The sequence below is a fragment of the Nannospalax galili genome, unplaced genomic scaffold (assembly GCF_000622305.1).
Source record: "Nannospalax galili isolate Female #2095 unplaced genomic scaffold, S.galili_v1.0 scaffold100, whole genome shotgun sequence".
Taxonomy (NCBI): Eukaryota; Metazoa; Chordata; class Mammalia; order Rodentia; family Spalacidae; genus Nannospalax; species Nannospalax galili.
Window position 1 is genome coordinate 5,960,682 of NW_008352891.1, and position 18,365 is coordinate 5,979,046.

An 18,365-nucleotide genomic window follows, 5' to 3' on the forward strand; every position below is an offset into this window, starting at 1 on the left:
AATCATTAATCGAGACAATCTCTCACAGACATGATGTGGTCATGTATGATCTGGGAGATTCCTTGATTGAGGATCCTTCTTCCCAGGTGACTCCAGGTTGTGTCAAGTTGACAATAAAAACAAACCAGCACACTAGGCACACACTACCAACTCTGCTATGTTTGCAATCCCCTTACCTTTATTTTTTAATTTTTAAAAATTTTATTATTTTTATTTTATGTGTATGCGTATATTGCCTGCACGTAGGTAAGTACACCCATGTCATGCAATGCCCATGGAGGTCAGAAGAGGCTGCCAGATCCTCTGGGACTGGAGTTATGGACAGTTAGCTGCCATGTGGGTGCTGGGATTCGAACGTGGGTCTTCTGCAAAAACAACCAGTGTTCTTAACCGCTGAGCCATTTCTCCAGCCCCTATTTTTTATTTTTTTAAAGAAATATTTAGTAAATTTACTCGAAGTAAATTTACATGTTACAGAAATGAAAAACACTAGAAATCTATATACAATAAAAAGTGAATATAAATTAACCAACTCCATGGACATTTCCAGTTAAACATTCATTCAAATACATAGTCACCTTTTGCATGCAGCAAAGGCCAATAGTCTCCACAGTGCACTTTCACCTCATTGAAGTTGAAGCCGCTCCATCTGGATATTTTTCCACTTCAATGTGAAGAAGATTTCATAAGTCATTTTATTATGTGACTTTTAAAAAGAAAAAATGGTTTGATTTCTTCCAGGGTACACAGTTCTCAGAAGAGACCTACTTTTGGAAAGCATATAATCCAGCAATGTTTTGAATAACCAAATGCTCTTTAGAAGGTGAAATCTCTCAGTGCAACTGTAATAAGTAAGCATCTACTTCCTTAGCTATATTACCAGTGTATCCTGGAACCAAAGTAAGAGGTTTTCCTGTTCCCATAATCCACTTAATTGTTGTTTTTAAACTTTAATATTTCCATCACTTATAATTTCTAATTTAGATGAGAGTTCTGACCACCACCTTTTTATTACTGTTTGAAGCCAATTTAAGCCAACGATTACAGTCTTCAAATTTGCTTTTAAGTAAAGACTTTACTAGAGGCACTAAGTCTACACAGCAGCCAAGTGAGATATATTGCTTTTCTTTCTGTAAACTATTGGTTAGAAGGAGAAGGCAATCTATAAGCTCACTTATGCTTCTTTCTCCAGAAAGTCAAAGCTACATTCAATCTCAAATTCCTGCTGAACAAAGCTTGGGCCATTGTTTCACGGTTCTGAAAAACCTCCGGGGAAGAAAAAAAAAAAACCACAAAAAACCCCACTATATTTTAAAGATGGGCTTTCTGTCTGTGAAGAACCAGCATCACTGCAATTAACCAAAAATCTTCGAATATCATGGCACAATTTTTCAGGCAGGTGGCCTGCACAAGCCAGTTTATTTTATTTGCCGTGTCACGGCCCCGACTTTTAGGGGACTGTTTGATTCTGTAACAAGGATTTGGAAAGGGATGATGAACTTTCTTTCTGTGGTAGAGCACCTTTCGTAGTTTATCTGGGCTTTTCACAGCTTGTCCAACTGTTCTACTTATGTAAGCAGTCAACTTTTTTGGAGATTTCTTAACCTCCTTCATGTTCTTAGTGAAATTAGAGATCCTCTTTCTAGGAAGAGCAATGGAATGATCCTCAATATTATTAGAGAAGTTCCTTTTTTTAACATTGTGGGTTTCAAATGCCGTAATCTCTTAAACACCGGCGTCTCATGATACCGTGGCGCCTCACCCCAGCCACTGCGCTGACGAACCGCCGCACGGCCCCTTACCTTTATTTTTTAAACTCAATTTTTATTAAAAATCAAAGTACACAAAACATGCACAAAATCTCCCATAAATTGTAAGTATACAGTACAGCTTGTTAAATTTTTCCAAAGTGAATAAATACATGAAAATCACTGTTCATGTTAAGAAAAATACTGTTACGTAGTTATCAACCCCAGAGCCTCCTTGGGCTCCCTTCCAGTTCTTACCCTGTCCAAAGGTGGCCCCACTCTCCTGACTTTTGTTACTAGAGACTCTTTTTATTTGGTTTTGAACTTTAAGTAAATACTATCACAGTATGTGTGCCCTCGTGCTTGGCTCTGTGATTCACCTTTGTTTTGTGGGAGTCATGTTACTGGGTGTAGTGGTAGCTTGTCTACTTTCATTGCCATATAGCATTCCACTTTGTAAGAGTGTTTATTCACTATCCTATTGGTGGGGATGTGGTGAAGCCATGGCTGCTCTAAACATTGTGCTCATCTCTTGGCAGTGGAGTTTAAACCCAGAAGGGGAATTGCTGAGTCAGACTATGCATATGCTCAGCTTAGTAGATACTGCCAAGCTTTAATATTTATTTTTAAAAGTCCCCCCAAACCAGGTGTGGTGACATGACACATGCCTATAGTCCTAGCACTTGGGAGGCTGAGGCAGGAGGATCATGAGTTCAAGGCCAGCCTGGGTCTTTAGGAAAAACTCCATCCTGGGGCCTGGAGAGATGGCTCAGCAGTTAAGAACACTGGCTGTTCTTGCAGAGGACCCGGATTCAGATCCCAGCACCCACATAACAGCTATCAACCATCTGTAACTCCAGTTCCAGGGGACCCAATACCCTCTTTTGACTTGCTCAGGCATCATGTGACACAGGCACACCTACATGCATGCGGGTATTACACATATACATAAAATAATTGTAAAAAATAATAAATAAAATATTTTTAAGTCCATCCAGGAGAATTACAGAAGGGTTTTGAGAAGGGACCTTTAAGAGGAGTATAATAAATCATCAATACTGTACCAGGGGACAAAAGGGAAAGAGAAGCCAGGGCGATGGAGTCCAGGTGATAAGTGCAGACCTGCAGATCAGAAAGTGATTGTTGACAGGTGTCAGGAACAGCCCGGGATAATCTAGCATGGAGGGGGTATGGTCCCCTGGCAGACTGGACATGGCTGACAGTCTTTATGGAGCACTGCAGCATGTTTTAACCCCTGGGTCTTTTCTTGCAGATATTCATCAATGAGAATGTGAGAAAATTAACTTCTCTTAGGGGTTTTAAGAGTGTACATTAACAAGCTTTAACACACTAGTATAGTGGCTGCTTTTTTTTTTTTTTCCAACTTTTTGGTTCTCATTGGTGTTCAATTCCCCATGGATGATATGGGAGTTATAAATCATGTTCTCTTCTTCACTGACAGTTTCCTCTGCAGCCATTAGAGGGTGTTGTCTGTCTTGGTGGTGTGCCAATGCTCTGAGCATCATGTGTCCAGGCCCACCCTGTCCCTTTCTGTTGCTTCCGTGAAGCAGATGACCAAGGAGGACCACTCACTGGAACACAGATCTGTGTAGAGTCCTAGTATCAAAGCAAAATTTCCCGATGGGCCCCATGATGATAGTCTCGAATCCAATCCCAGGTGGTTTCAGATGACAAACTGAAAGCCCTGTTCCACCTGACCTCACGTGGCTTAGTTCATGAGGCTGGTTAGGCCCAACTGCCTTCTTAAAAAGCTGAGCTTCCTCTTTGGATGAAGCAGCCCCACAGCCCAGCCTGGCATTAGCGTCAAGAGATGGAAAAGTTAGGTAGGAATGGGGTGGTGTGTTCTACAGTGGAGAGAACACCTCTGGCTTGGTGGGCAGCTCAAGCTAGGTGTACCCTCAGGGGCTGCCTGCGTGTCTCCAATAGCTGCCATTTTCAGGTATTATCAAACCCTCTTCACATTAGCCTGAGGGGTGCCTTTGCAGCTGGTTTTGTGTCTTAACAGATTGGGTTTTATTGCCGTGTATTTTCATACAGTTTTGCCCTCTCATGACGCTATTCTCCAGAGCTCTTGTTCCTCTAATAATTATCTCTAAGAAAAATATTCAGCCGGGCGTGGTGGCACATGCCTGTAGTCCCAGCACTTGGGAGGCAGAGGCAGGCGGATCTCTGTGAGTTCAAGGCCAGCCTGGTCTACATAGTGAGTTCCAAGACAGCTGGGGCTACAGGGAGACCCTGCTTCAAAAAAATAAAAGATAAAGAAAAAGCAATTCATATATTGAAATAGGTTAGAGGTTAAGTACAAAGGAGAACGGCAGTGCATTCATTATTCTTCATTATGTTTAAAGTATTCAACAGCTAAATGTTAAGAACAGTCCAATCAGATCTCTTGCTTTTGTCAAATGCTAACACACCAGATGTATCTAACTCCTCGTCTTCCTGAAATTATTAAGGCAAATGACTGATAATGAGGTTTTCTCTTATTTTCCTGAGTAGATATGTGTATAAAGTCGGTCTTAGGGTGAAACTATTCTGGGCAGAACCTAAGGTAAGTGACTTCATCTTACTGAGTCAAAATATAATCCCCTTGCTCCAGGTTCAAATTACCACCACCTTCCAGATACAGTAAGGGAGTCTGAAGCTGGGCAAAGCTGAATGTGAAGCTAATACTGAGCCCCCTTTCACACTGGAATGTCACTATGAATTAACTAACTCTCCTGGGGCCCCAAGAAGAGTCCTAAAGTCAAAGAAGCTGGTTTTAACAGTGGGTCCATTTCTCTGACTGGAACAGCTTCAGACTTCCATCCATAATAAGCTGTCCTCAAATATGAGCTGTCACCTACCAGCACTATCCCCTCCGGCTACTCCTTTGCTCTCTCTCTCTCTCTCTCTCTCTCTCTCTCTCTCTCTCTCTCTAGTTTTAGAAGACTAGAAATGAGGATTTTAAGGTTAATGTGGTTGCCGTAGGAGAGGGCACCAACACGGCTGCCTTCAACCTTGGTGGTACCTCCTGAGGAGCTTCTGAATGGCCCCCTTCCTTCCCAAGGTCCTGAAATGACCAATCAGAATGGAAACATACTTCTTAAAAAGGTGAGAGGTCTGGAGAGATGACTCAGCAATTAAGAGCACTGACTGCTCTTGCAGAGGACCCAGGTTCTGTTCCCAGGACCCACTTGGTGGCTAACAACCATCCTTAACTCCAGTTCCAGAACATCTGATGCCCTCTTCTGACCTTTGCAGGCATGGCACAACATGGGTGCACTTATACACATGCAGGCAATACACTCATACACATAAAATAAAAATAATAAATAAAATATTTTTTAAAAGGTAAGAGAAAGACTAAAAACCATCATTTGTTTCTTTGACTTCATCTTACCTGTGGCCAAGGAGAAAGACTGGTTATCAGCAAAAAATTATGAAAAAAGATAATTGTGAGAAAAGGATGCTCAAAGGAACTTGTGTTCTGTAATAAAACACAGAGTATGCTTAGGTAAAACATCTTTCTGAGAGAGGCAAAACTGGTATGCTGATGGCCTTCATTCTTCAATGAAGGCATAGTCCAGAAGTTTTACAGTTCTATTGTTGACACAATGCCTTTGAAGGAAAGAATAAGTAATGTAAATTGTACTGCCTGATATGTAAGCAAAACTGAACAGCATCAACAAAAAGTGGCATGTGGAAAGGTTGAACGTTGACAGGAAGACAGAGCATAGGACCAAGGCAGAGTACAGGCACTGATGGGAGAACTGACCCTTGTGTGGCCATTAAGCAAGGATGGGGGATAGGCAGTTAAGACACTAGTAGAAGGCAGACTAACCATCCCTTCAGGGAATGGGTGCTAGGTTCTGGTGTCTAGGAACTGTCCCTCTCTCCCCACTTAACTCATCAGGGCCCAGGCCAGGACATACTCCCACCTGGATGGAGGCTGCAACAGTTTGTCTTGTCTCCTTGACTCCTCTTTCCTGCTCTTGTCCTTCCTATATGGCCAGAGTGATCTATCCCTCAGGGAAGCCTTGACTCATAGTGAGTCATAAGCAAATCCTGTACCCAGTAGGTCAAGGCCCATTTCTCCAGCTTTGTCTACAGACCTTATGACTATCTGTTAAGTAAAAATATTGAGATATACAAATGACAAGACCAAGGTGTTTCTATTTTAGAGGCAAGGAGGGTAGTGAGACTGTCTTATTATACAGTCTAGGATGGCCTGAAGCTCACTATGTAGCTCTGGCTGGCCTCAAACACGTAGGAAGCCTCCTCCCTCAGAATCCCAAGTGCTGGAACAATAGGCTTGAGCCATCATACCCTTCAAGTGCAGGGTATTCCTAATTACCAAGAAATGTGTTAAAACTAGTTTTCTGGTAGGTCAGTTAGCAGAGGGGCAAGGCACTGTTTCTCAAATATGGGACTCCCTCAGCTTGGCTTTGAGGGCCTTTCCAGTCATTGCTCAGTGAGCCCCTCTCTTCTGAAAAGCCTGGATGTCCCTTTGTCAGAACTGGCTCTGGTTCCTCCAGCTTGCTGCTTAGCTCTTAATGAGGGTTGAGGGCGCCACCTAGTGGTACCATGCCTTTACTGTGCTGATTATTGCTTATCACAAAGCTGGTGGCTCAGGATCTGATGGGAAGATCCTGTTCTCCCAAATCATCTCTCCGGGCTTCCTAGCCAAGTCACCCCACCCCTGACAGGGTATGAGGAGAGGGTATGAGGATGCCAGAGTCTTCTGCCAGGGGAAATTTTTAGCACTTTGACAGGACCTTATGGATTCCGTCAGTGGGTTAGGGTTCTGGTTAGATTGGTCAGATGGGAATTCCTGCACTTGGAACTGTTGGACCAGTATAAGGTAGATGGGGTCACCTGTGGGCATCCTAAGAGAGTGAACAAAGGAAGATGTGAGGTGGCCTTATCACTTTCTCTCAGGAGAACCTAAGTGTAGAATGAGCAGGTAGAGGTGCTGCCACATCCAATCAGAGGGACAGAGGTACTTTGGCTGTCACTATAGTAGAACACACCTGACCAATTATGTCAGCCACTAGGTTGCTGAGGGCTGGCTGGAAGAGAGCACTGGCCTGTGTAGCGTGAACTTCTAGAATTGTCTGGAAAAGATGGCAATCCTGGGACTGAAGAGATAGCGAGTCAGTGAAATTCTTGCTATGCAAGCCCGAGTTTGGATCCCCAGTGCCTATGTAAAAAGCAAGCCGCAAAGGCTGTCTCTAACCCCAGAAGAGGGAAGGGAGACAAGGAGAGGAAGATTCCTGGAGCTTACCAGCCAGCTAGTCTAGATGAATCAGTCAGCTCCGGGTTCAGTGACAGACCCTTTCTCAGACAATAAGATGAAGGGTTGGGCATGGTGCTACACACCTTTAATCCCAGCACTTGGGAAGCCGAGGCAGAGGCAGGTATGTCTTTGTGAGTTTGAGCCAGTCTTATCTACATAGTGAGGTCCAGGTCAGCCAGGGCTACATGGTGAGAACTTGTCTCAAAAATAAAATAAAATAAAATAAAATAAAATAAAATAAAATAAGGAGAGTGATTGAGGAAGACCTCTATTATTATATCTGGCCTCTACACACACATGGACACACATGAACACATACGTACATATACAGAGAGAGAGAGAGAGAGAGAGAATGAGAGCCCATTACTAGCCCTTTTCTTACCTTCCTTCACATGATCTTCCAACCCTGGATGGTTGGAAGGAGGATGGAAAGAGAGAGGTAAAATCAGAAGTTGAGGAGCTGTTGGGCAACTCTAAATCCCCCAAGCAGTTTCATATAGGGCACACTAGGTCTGCTAGTCATTGGCAATCCCCTGAAAAAGGACCTGCCAGAGGAAACTTTACCCTCACCAGGATGCCTAGATGTTCTCAAGTGGCTGGCAGCCTAATGGGTAGCACTTGGGATGGAGGCATCCTTGGGGAAAGGAGAACCAGACCAGGCAGTGGCAGTCTTTGGCACCAGGAGATAAAGCTGCAGCCTCCCCATGTGCTCTGCCCTTGCTAGGATTTGTGGCCAGGACCTAGCAAGCACCAACCCTGCTGTGATGCCCCTGTAGCCAGCTGGTCTGGGGAGGAGATGTGACAGGGCTGCCCCTGGCCACTTGAGTGGGCTTCTCTTCTGGAGCCTCAAATGTACTGGATTATTCCCAGAACTTCACAGTGTTGGGGTTTGTCTCAAAGCACCTTCAGGATGGGTGGGGAGGTCCCTGCCACTTCCTCCTCTCCAAATAATCAAGTAAGACCATCTGCCTGGGCTCTGTACCTAGTGGTCTTGCTCCCAGGCCACCTAGTTGTTTTGTTGTTGTTTTAAGACAGGGTAGCCCCAGCTGGCCTGGAACTCACTATGTAGACCAGGATGGCAGCAATCTCACAGAGATCCACCTGTGTCTGCTTCCTGAGTGCTGGGATTAAAGGCATGCGCCATTGCACCCAGTTCTTCCAGCTAGTTTTGACTCAACAAAGGCTTCCTGATTCACTATCTGTGCTAGGCCTTGTGCTACGTGACCTGAATCTGGTACAGTACTGGGTGACCTGGATCTGTCTGTGAGAATTTACACAGTTGCAGAGAACACAGGCAGGCAAATAGATCTTGTTGGTGAAACTGCCTTTCCCTGAGGCATCCTAAACCCCACTTCCTCCAGGAAACCTTCCTGCATGCCTTCATCCTTCTTCTACCACTCAGGGCTGTTTGCTTTACAAGCAGGGAGACCCAGATACCAGTGGGTGCTAAACTAAGGCTGCTGTGATTGGCAGATTCCAGTGCATGGCTGCCTTCAGAGCCCTGAGCACCAGTGTGGGAGAGTTCTCTGAGTCTGCTCTGGGCCCCTAGGTGCAGGCCTACCTCCAGCTTCAGGCCTAGGTGTCTGAGGCAGGCCCAGGGCCCTGTATGTCTGTGTCGGGTCATTCCTTTTCTGAGCTCCAAGCTGTGTGATCCTGTAGCTTCTCCACTAGATACCTGAGCTCTATCTCTTTTCTAGTGCAACAAGATGAATAGTTTGTAGGCTGCCAGCCTGAGGCCCAGCACCCTCAGGTTATGGCTAGACATAGGTCTGCTATTCTAGTCACCGTGCACCAGCAAGAGTTCAGCAGGAGAAAGCAACAATTGATAGATGAAGCATCAGCTGGAAATGGGCCAGACCCAAGTGCAAAGGAAACTGAGGCTCACAGCAGGAAGTGACACAGCCACCATGGCCTTCTGCTGCTCCCTGTGGCCAACCCCCATTCTAAGTCAGGGAATATGTTAGTTTTGTATGGTTTCTCAAATAAAGTGACACAGATGGGATGACTTAAAACAACAGAAATTTATTCTCTCATAGTTCTGAGCTGGAAGTTTGAAATCAAGGGGTCCCTAGGGATTTGGCCTTCCCTGCCCCTCCCACTTCTGTAGCCAACAGTCCTTGCTGTATGGTGGCAGGCGCTGCATCACTTCAGGCTTGGCCTCTGTCCTGAGTTGCATTCTTTCTGTCTCTGCCTTCATATAGTTCTTCCCATTGGTGATGGCACAGTCATCCCATAGGATTAGGGCTCACCTGGATGGCCTTGTCCTATCTTCCAAACAAGGTCATAGAGTCACCCCTCAACAGGGGAGAAACTGAGCCTTGTTGAGGTCAGGAACAGAGCCTGAACTGAGTTCCAGGCTTGAAATGTTTTTCCAATTCCTAAGTTTTATCATAAATATTCTTACATATTTGAATTATTCACGATGATGATGATGGTGGTGGTGGTGGTGATTTGTTTTTTTAAGACAGGATCTTACTATATAGCCACTGCTGGCCTGGAACTCACAAAGATCTGCCTGCCCCTACCTCCCAGTGCTGGGATTAAAGGTGTGAACCACCACATCTTGCCTTATGTTTGTTTTAATGAGATATAGTATAGTATTTCTTCTTCAACTTCTTGACTCTGTGGAGAGAAAGTCTGCTTATCCTATGGCTTCCTGAGTCATCAAAACATTTCTGATTTTTTTTCAAGGGAACTTATATCCTAATATGGAATGTATAAACCAACACCTGCTCATTCAATCCCCATCCATGCTCCATAAAAAAAGTGTATGGAACAGGAGAGGAAACTAAGGCTCAGAGAGTTTAAGATCAGCTGAAGTCCTACCCCATTAGGGAGGGGCCAGGGCCAGAACTCAGTACTTCCAATTGCTTGATCAAATTTTTCTACTGTAAGTGCAGGACAAGGGAAAGTCAGGAGGTGGGTAGGAGCACCGTGCCCCTCTCCCCGAATCTCCAAACTCGGGAGAAACATTTTTATGGTTGTTCTGAAGTCAGTTACCTGACTTCCGAAACAAATGCAGTTTGCCATTAGATAAAACAGTAAGATTTTTTTCATTAATATAAAAAGGAAAGCCCACCCAGAGCACATTCAAATCTGTAATACCCCAATATTCAACAGGATATGACCTTCAGTTTCCCTGTGAAAGTGGAGGAGGGGCGCTGTTACAGCGGCTCTTACTTAAGGGCAGAGATACTGCTGAGACCTGCATTGTTAAGCAATTTCTTCTGTTGTGCAAACAGCAGAGAGTGAACTTACCCAAACTAAAACGGCTATGATGTCACTGGGTGATTACAACCTTGTAGAAGCACCAACTTATATGTGGTATGACATTGATGAAAATGCCTTTAGGCTGCTCATGACTGTATTTTCTTCCTTCCTTCCTTCCTTCCTTCCTTCCTTCCTTCCTTCCTTCTTATTTATTTTTTTAAAGAAGGGTTTTAATGTTTCTTTTTTGTATTAAATTCTAAGCTTTACATTTCTACCATAGTAGGAGCTTGTTCATATATATGACACTCTTTGTTTGTTTCGTTTTTCTTCTTTTTTTGTCTTTTTGAGACAGGGTTCCCCTGTAGCCCCAACTGGCCTGTAACTCTCTATGTAGACCTGACTGGCCTCAAACTCATAGAGATCTGCCTGCCTCTGCCTCCTGAGTGCTGGGATTAAAGGTGTGCACCACCACACCTGGCTCAGATCTTTTTCTTTCTTAAGCAGAGTTGCTCTGAACCACAACTACGAGCATCTCTAAGTGAAATTACTACAGTTAAATAGACAAGGAAGCATACTGATCTGCCTTCCCCTTTCCACACATTTAGTAGAAAACACTAGCACCTAAACTGTAATCTGGGGACTCACCATGGAAGAGTACCACCTTTGCCTCTCAGCCACTCATACGCAAGAACAAATGGCCACAGTATGAAGTATCCTAGAGCCCTAAATTGCAAATTGAGAGGTAGCTCTGTGTATGTGTGTGTGTGTCTGTCTGTCTGTGCATGTGGGCAATAAAGAATGTGAGTGGGCATGAGTATGCAAACAGGCCCATTAGCCCTGTCTCCTGGCTCAGTTTCATGCATCTTCCCCCAGCCACTCCCTGTAACCTGCCCCCTCAATTTGTGAGGAGACAGGACACCCTGTTCTGTATTCTGTGTGTGTCCTGAGCCAGCCCCAGAATAACCTAGGCTATGACTCAGAAACATTACACTAATACACCAAAGACCCTTGTTTTATAGGGTTCAGAGAATGATCTGCAACAGCTTTCCATTTTGAATGAGTGGGTTTATTAAGTACATAGCAAATAAAAGTAAAAGAATAGGCCGAGTGTGATGGCGCACGCCTTTAATCCCAGCACTTGGGAGGCAGAGGCAGGTAGATTTTTGTGAGTTCAAGGCCAGCCTGGTCTACATAGTGAATTCCAGGACAGCTGGAGCTACAGGGAGACCCTGTCTCAAAAAGACAAAAAAAAGTAAAAGAATAAATAGCAAGTCATCATCAAATCAGGTGCTTATAACATCCAGACTGGAGTAGCCTGATGGAGAGAGCAATCGAAGGTAACATCAAGTTAGGGATTACAATATCTGGCAGTCAGCTGGAGTTCCTCCTGATCGAGCTTTCTCTCCATGACTGAGCTTCCCACCAGAAAAGTTTCTCCATGGCTGAGCTTCCCATGGCTGAACGTCTAGCTTCTCTTTCCCACTGCAAGGATTTTTATATCATGGGATAAACAATAATAATGTCTATTGGAAATGGTTTATCTTCCAGTTGTTCTCAAAATTGTAACATTTTAATACCCTCCGATTTTTGCTGCTTTTCCCCTTCTCCCTGTTATAAAGCCACGGAGCCAGTTTGACACAGGATGGAGGGTTTTGGCAGACACTTGGAGACAAACATGTTTGGGTCTGAAATGGAGGCTGGGCAATATCACTTCAAGAGCCAGCTTCTCAGTGAGCTCAAACAGCACAGGACAATGTGCCAATAATGTACATTGCAGCCCCCTTGCTGCCACCCTAGGAGTCAAGGAGGCTGATCTCTGTATCACAAGAATGGGCCCAGGCAGCCTTTTTCTGTTTGCTCCAAGGCCAGGAAGGAGTGGGGGCTGTGTGAATGTCCCTAGTTTCACCCCCAGATCCCAATGGCTCCTGGGCGAGGTTTGCTGGAAAGAGGCAATTAAGGCAGAGCCCATGTCAGGTGGATCAGGGTGTGTCTGAAGCCTATTTGGGAAGCTTTAGGTTTTAGTTCTGCCTCGTTTCAGAGTGAGAAAATGCCATCCACTGCCTTTGAGCACCTCTGTGCTAGGCCCCATGCCATTCATCGCTACCATAGGATGGCTAATCCTCTCAACAGGAATTGATTGCAAGGCAGGTATTGCCTGTTTTCTTTCCCAGAGAAGTTAAGAAACTTGCTGGACATCACACAGCCAAGGAGTAGAGGCCATCTTGGCTCCTTGGTCTCTCACCAGGAGGGGCTCTCCACATGGGGGAAGCTTGCCAATGGGGGACTTAAGTGACTGTGCTATCTCAGTCTTCTCTTGGGATGCTTGGGAACCCTTGAGGGCACAAGGGTCTCAAGTGCCGAGAGGAGCAGAGTGACTAAGGTGTGGCCCACACAGACTCCAAAATATATCTTCAAACATTCATCTATCCATCTACTCAACAAAATTTTCCATTGTGCAAACAGCGTAGAGGGTCTTTGCACTAACTAAAACAGCTATGATGTCACTGGGTGATAGAGCTGGAACACAGAGAAGAGTTACTATGCCTTGATGTCTTGTCTCTACGCTGCTGTGGCTGGGACATCTTAGCTGGGGCAGAGAATGGAGCAGGATAGCTAGCAGCTTTGTAGAATGAGTAGAGGCAAGGAGGTAGTGCCAACTTGGGCACCAGGAGGGCAAGGAGCCGATCTCAGGGAGAAGAGAAGAGATGAAAAAGGCCTTGCAGGGTTGGAGCTGGTATGTGGAGGTGGATGGACACAGATGACCTTGCTGCTAGGCTTCTGCCTACATTCACATGCAACTGGCATTTTATTTACTTATGTATTTTTTTGGAGTGTTTATGTGTTCATGTGGGTGGGTGCACATGTGTGTGTAAGTGTGTACACATGTACATGCACTTGCACGTGGAGACCAGAGGACAACCTTGGCTGTCATTCTTGGTGCCAGCTACCTTTTCTTTTCTTTTTTTTTTTTTTGAGACAGGGTCTCTTATTAGTCTGGAGTTTGTCAAGTGATCTATGACGGCTGGCCAGCAAGTCCTAGGGATCTGATTGTCTTTGCCATCCCATGACTGGGATTACAAGTACATACCACCATGCCTGACTATTTTTTACATGGATTCTAGGGTTCAAGCTTGGGTCCTCATGCTCTCAAGGCAAGCACTTTACTTATCAAACTATCTCTTCAGCCTGTAACCTGGCTTTAAAGAGAATGAACCTCTCAGAAAAGGAAGTGCCATATAAACTATGGCACTATAACACTTATAAAAGTGTTAAGGACATGAGATCAGAAGCCAGTGCCCTGGTGGCTACAGCTTTGAATCCAGCAGGGAGGAGGCCATCACTTTTGCCCTCCAGAGCCAAGCCACAGTGACAGGGCTATAGTCACTCCAGTCCACATGGCTCAAGGGGAAGTTTCTAGATGGAAAAATACAGTAGCACAACCACTTGTCAGTCACTGACTAAGGGCCACCCCAGGGGGTTCAGCAGTGTAGACCCTGTGTCTGGAGGAGCCCAAGATCAGTATTACAAGGCTCACTACAGGATAAGACAGAACACTCAAGGTGCAGCACTGAGGGAGGGCTTCCCTGAGGCTTTAGGAGTGACCCCAGAACACCTGGGTAGAGCTGAACAGTGCTCACCAGAGGGAGTGAGCTACAGGAGGGGCCATGGCTTTTCAGTAGGACATGCAGTCTCCAACTTACCCCCACTCTGAGTGCCCTTCTTTTCCTAGTCTACAGTGTGAAGAGACTGACTGGGGTTCCAAATCTGTATAGACTTCCCACCACACCCTTCTTTTCAATGGCAGGCTTCTGGGGTTCCATTCATTTCAAGTGCTTCTGTTAGGGTCCGAGAGTCGGGAATAATTCCCACAGACACAAAGGAAAAATGCATAAAAATTTTATTCAGAAATTTAAAGTTTAAAGTAACCAAATTAGCGGCTAGCCGCGCACGGACTCCACAAGCCAAAGATGGCGTCCGGCCTTGAACACTAGCAGGCAGAAGCTTTTGTAGGGAAGTTTCATAGAAGCTCTCCCATGTGCACCAAGCATCCTTTAAAACAATTGGCTGGCCCTATGTCCTGAGTACGGGGAGGGTCCTTCTTGGCCAGGGCTGTCTTCAGGGCATTGGAATGTGCTGACTGTTATCTTTAGGGCCAGATAGTTTCTGTTTTTACCTTATAAGGCTTTTACATATCTGGGTTTGCTTAATCTATAGCTTGGTGGTAGGGGGGTATAGCAACTGGAAATTTACAACATGCCTGGGCCTGTCTGGGCTTGCCTGAAGAAGCTAGAAGCTGGCCAAAATGGAGTGTTGACCTTGACCCCTGCCACATTCCCCTGTAGGCCCTTGGATGTGACTTTGGGCCACTAAATGATTACCTTGGCTGCCTGTGCTTCCAATCTTCCAGTGGCTGGAGGACTTTCGCCCCTGCTGCTGTCTCCTTGTCTGTTTCCTTGTTATTCTCCTGAAACTCAAAGAAGCACACACAAATACATGGGCCAGCCTCCCATCTCAGCTGGAGCTGATGTGATTTCTGTTCTCTCACTGGTCTGCTGAAGACAGAGGCCACACTTCTGATAGTGTTTGTAGGGAAAGATCAAGACAGAGGGCAGAGGCTCCAGGTGACTGCCAGGCCAGCCCAAGAAGTGGGTGTGTTAGAATGGCTAGAACACAGCACACATGACCTAAGGCTTTGACCAGAGTAGAGTGACCAGTCAGAGCTAGCCTTAGAGGTGAGGACTCAGTGACAGAAGGGATGCTAGAGAGCTTTGAAGACCCTGGAAGGGGATGGTAGATAGAGAAGACTCAGCAGCCCAGGCACTGACACAGAGTCAGAGATCATGGGAGGAGTGCATGAGCCTGGCATTCAGGTAGGCCAGTGTCCAGGCATCCAGAGGCACCCTTCTGCGAGAAGGGAAGAGGGTGAACACTGCTTCTGAGCAGAAGCTGTTAGTCCTGGCCCTTCAGTGAGGGCATCTGGCCATGATGAGTTATTGACACAGATATCTAGTGGGAAGCAAGGCAAGTTCCAGGGACAGGAAGGACAAAGCTGTGCCAGACTCCTATCATAGGAAGAGAAGGACAGCAGGCATGCCTAGGGTTGAGAGTGTCACTATGGAAGCCATTTAATGGTAGGAAGACCCGAAACATGGTGGGCTGTCCTCTAAAGAGGCCCAGAGACCCGTGGTGCTTCCACCTGGCAAGCTCTCAGGAGAGTAGATGAATTCATGGTTTATTGGTAGTCACCACTGACTGTATCATGTGAGGGCAAGAGGCATAGACCACACCCAGAGGATGGTTTACCCTGTGAAACTCTATCAAATTCAAGGGAAATTTCGTGGTCTGTCTTAGTCCTTTTGGTGTTGCTATAATAGAACGCCTGAGACCAGGTGATTCATGAAAAGCTGATCTACTTCTCATAATTCTGGAGGCCAGGAAGTCCGAGATCAAGGCACCAGCAGGTTTTGTTTTATGACGATGAGGACTACATCCTCCAAAGAAGAAAGCTGTGTTCACACCTGGCAGAGAGAGTGGAAGGGCAAGATAGCCAAACACTGCAGGAAGCCTCTTTAACATAGGCCTGAAGCCCACTAACATGAGAGAAGCCCTGTGTGGTTAATCTCAATAGCTTAATGAGTTCCAGAATTGCCTTGGAGAACTGCCTCTAGGCTTGCCTGTGAGGGTTTATCTTAATTAGGTTAACAGAGGTGAGAAGACATGCCAGTAGTGGGTGGCACCATTCCCTAGGCTGAGATCCCAGACTGTGAGCTGAGCATAGAAGAATTCTTTACTCTCTGCTTCCTGGCCACAGATGTAATGTGACAAGTGTCTGTTGATTCTGTTGTGTGACCATGATGGGCTATAACCTCCAACTGTGAGCCAGAATAAACCTTTGCTCCTTTAAGTTGCTTTTGTCAGAGTATTTTATCACAGCAACTGAACAAGTAACTAATACAGCCTAACTACTTTTTGTTTATTTGCTTGTTTGAGACAGGGTCTCTTGTAGCCCAGGCTGACCTCAAATATACTATGTAGTCAAGCATGATCTTGAATCCCTGCTTCTCCCGCCTCCAATCTTCCAGATGCTGAGATTACAGGAATATACTATCACAACACATCTAATATTAATGTAATGCTAGGGATTGAATTTAGAGCTTTGTGCATGCTAAGCAAGCACTTTACCAACTGAGCTACATCCCCAACCTCTAAGTACCTCCTTAAGGCCCCATCTCTTCATACCATCTCAGTGGCAACACTTGTGTTCGAGCCATGCAGTAGCTCGAATGTTTCTCCCAAAACTTGTGTGTGTGTTGAAAATGTAATCCTCAGTGCAGCCCTCTCTCTCTCTCCTCTCTCTCTCTCTCTCTCTCTCTCTCTCTCTCTCTCTATCTCTCTCATTTGTTCATGTGTCATGGATGCAGGGATGCATATGAGGAGGTCAGAGAACAACTTTTGGATGTAGGTCCTCACAATTCCAACTTATTTGAGGCAGGGTCTCTTCACAATGGTGTAAGTCAATGGTATTAATCTGGCCCTTGAGCTAATGACCAACAAAAGAAAGTCAGAGAGGATTGGTGCCCAGCCAGGAATGGACAGCTACATCTCCTTTCCAGACAGGTTGGCACAGGGCTCAGCACTTTGACTCTTCTAAAGGGTTTTTATCAACAAAGTCTCTGCATGTTAGTCCTACAGGCTGCAGAATCAGGTTTGTAAATTTGGCAAGATAGAGCCAGTGGTCTAGGATTCATTGACCCCCCCCCATTGACTCAAGCAGCTGATATATAAAATATCAACATATGAATTCATAGTGAGAAATGGATGGTCTATGGACCCATGTTTAGCATAGACATGGTTGGTGTATTTTCTTTTCTGGGAAGTCTGCTTAGTACCATGGAATCTGCATATTGGAGTTGGGCCACTCCCAGCATCTAAGGAATCAGGCTGCTCTGGATGCTATATTCAACTCCTGTCTGGGGTTGCTTTGCCAGCCAGGCATCTTCCAGGATCACCAACTCAGCCTCTGGGGCTTCTGGTTCTCCTTTTTCCATTTCTATGAAGCATTTTATTCTTTTAAATTAGTACTTCTAAAAGCTGTGTTAATAAATTCAATTGAAATAGAAAAGTCTTGGGGCTGGAGAGATGGTTCAGCTGTTAAGAGCTTGTGTTGTTTTTGCAGAGGACCTGAGTTTGAGCACCCATGTCAGTTATAGGCTTACAGCTGCCTATAGTTCCAGTTCCAGGAGGAATTGGACTACACTGGTCTCTGCAGGCACCTACACTCACATGCAGATACCCTGTCACACTCATATACACATAATTTTAAAATAATAAAAAATAAATCTTATACCACTCCTTGGCATATACCCAAAGAACTCATCCTATTGCAGAGACACTTGTACATCCTTGTTTGTTGCTGCTCTTTTCACAATAGCTAAGAGATGGAAGCAAACTAAGTGTCCCTCAATTGACGAGTGGATAATGAAAATGTGGTTCATTTATACAATAGAATTTTACTCAGCACTAAAGAAATATGAAATTATGAAATTTGCAGGTACATGGATGGAACTAGAAACTGTTATACTAAGTAACACAGACTCAGAAAAAAATCGATGCATGTTCTCCCTCATATGTGGATCCTAGAACCAAATCCTGATAAGTGAGTATGTATCCAGACATAATGGAAAGGAACCAGGGAGGTAAAGGAAAAGAAAGAACATGAAAGAGAAGAACAGTAGGAAACAGGGGTTAGTAGGGGAGATATGGCTAAAAATTGGGTTAGTTTAAGGGAGGGGGGAGGGAAGAGTATACAAGGAACCTAGGGGATAAAGGGAAAGAAGGCACTCGAGAGGTAGGACCATAGGAGAAGGGAGAAAGGGGAAAATTGGGGGCACCTTAATTGGGGAAATCATGATGAAGGGGTTAGACAATGCAAGAGATAAGTAATGCCTAGCTAGTTTTAAAAACCAGAAGGAACCATATTATTCCAATAACCTACTGACAAATTATACATACCAGATCAAGAAATACATGTCTAAGCAAGGTTTGTCTGAGAACAATTGCTCTTTGCCCAAGATTTATTTTTTTGGCACACAGTAATTAAAAGTATCTTA

At 45.0% G+C, this 18,365-nt stretch overlaps 1 pseudogene; it reads right to left on the reverse strand.

Annotated features, from left to right (window-relative positions):
* Nucleotides 1-833: 833 nt before the first annotated feature.
* On the reverse strand, nt 834-2,993 carry LOC103747672 (annotated as a pseudogene).
* Between the last annotated feature and the right edge of the window lie 15,372 nt (nt 2,994-18,365).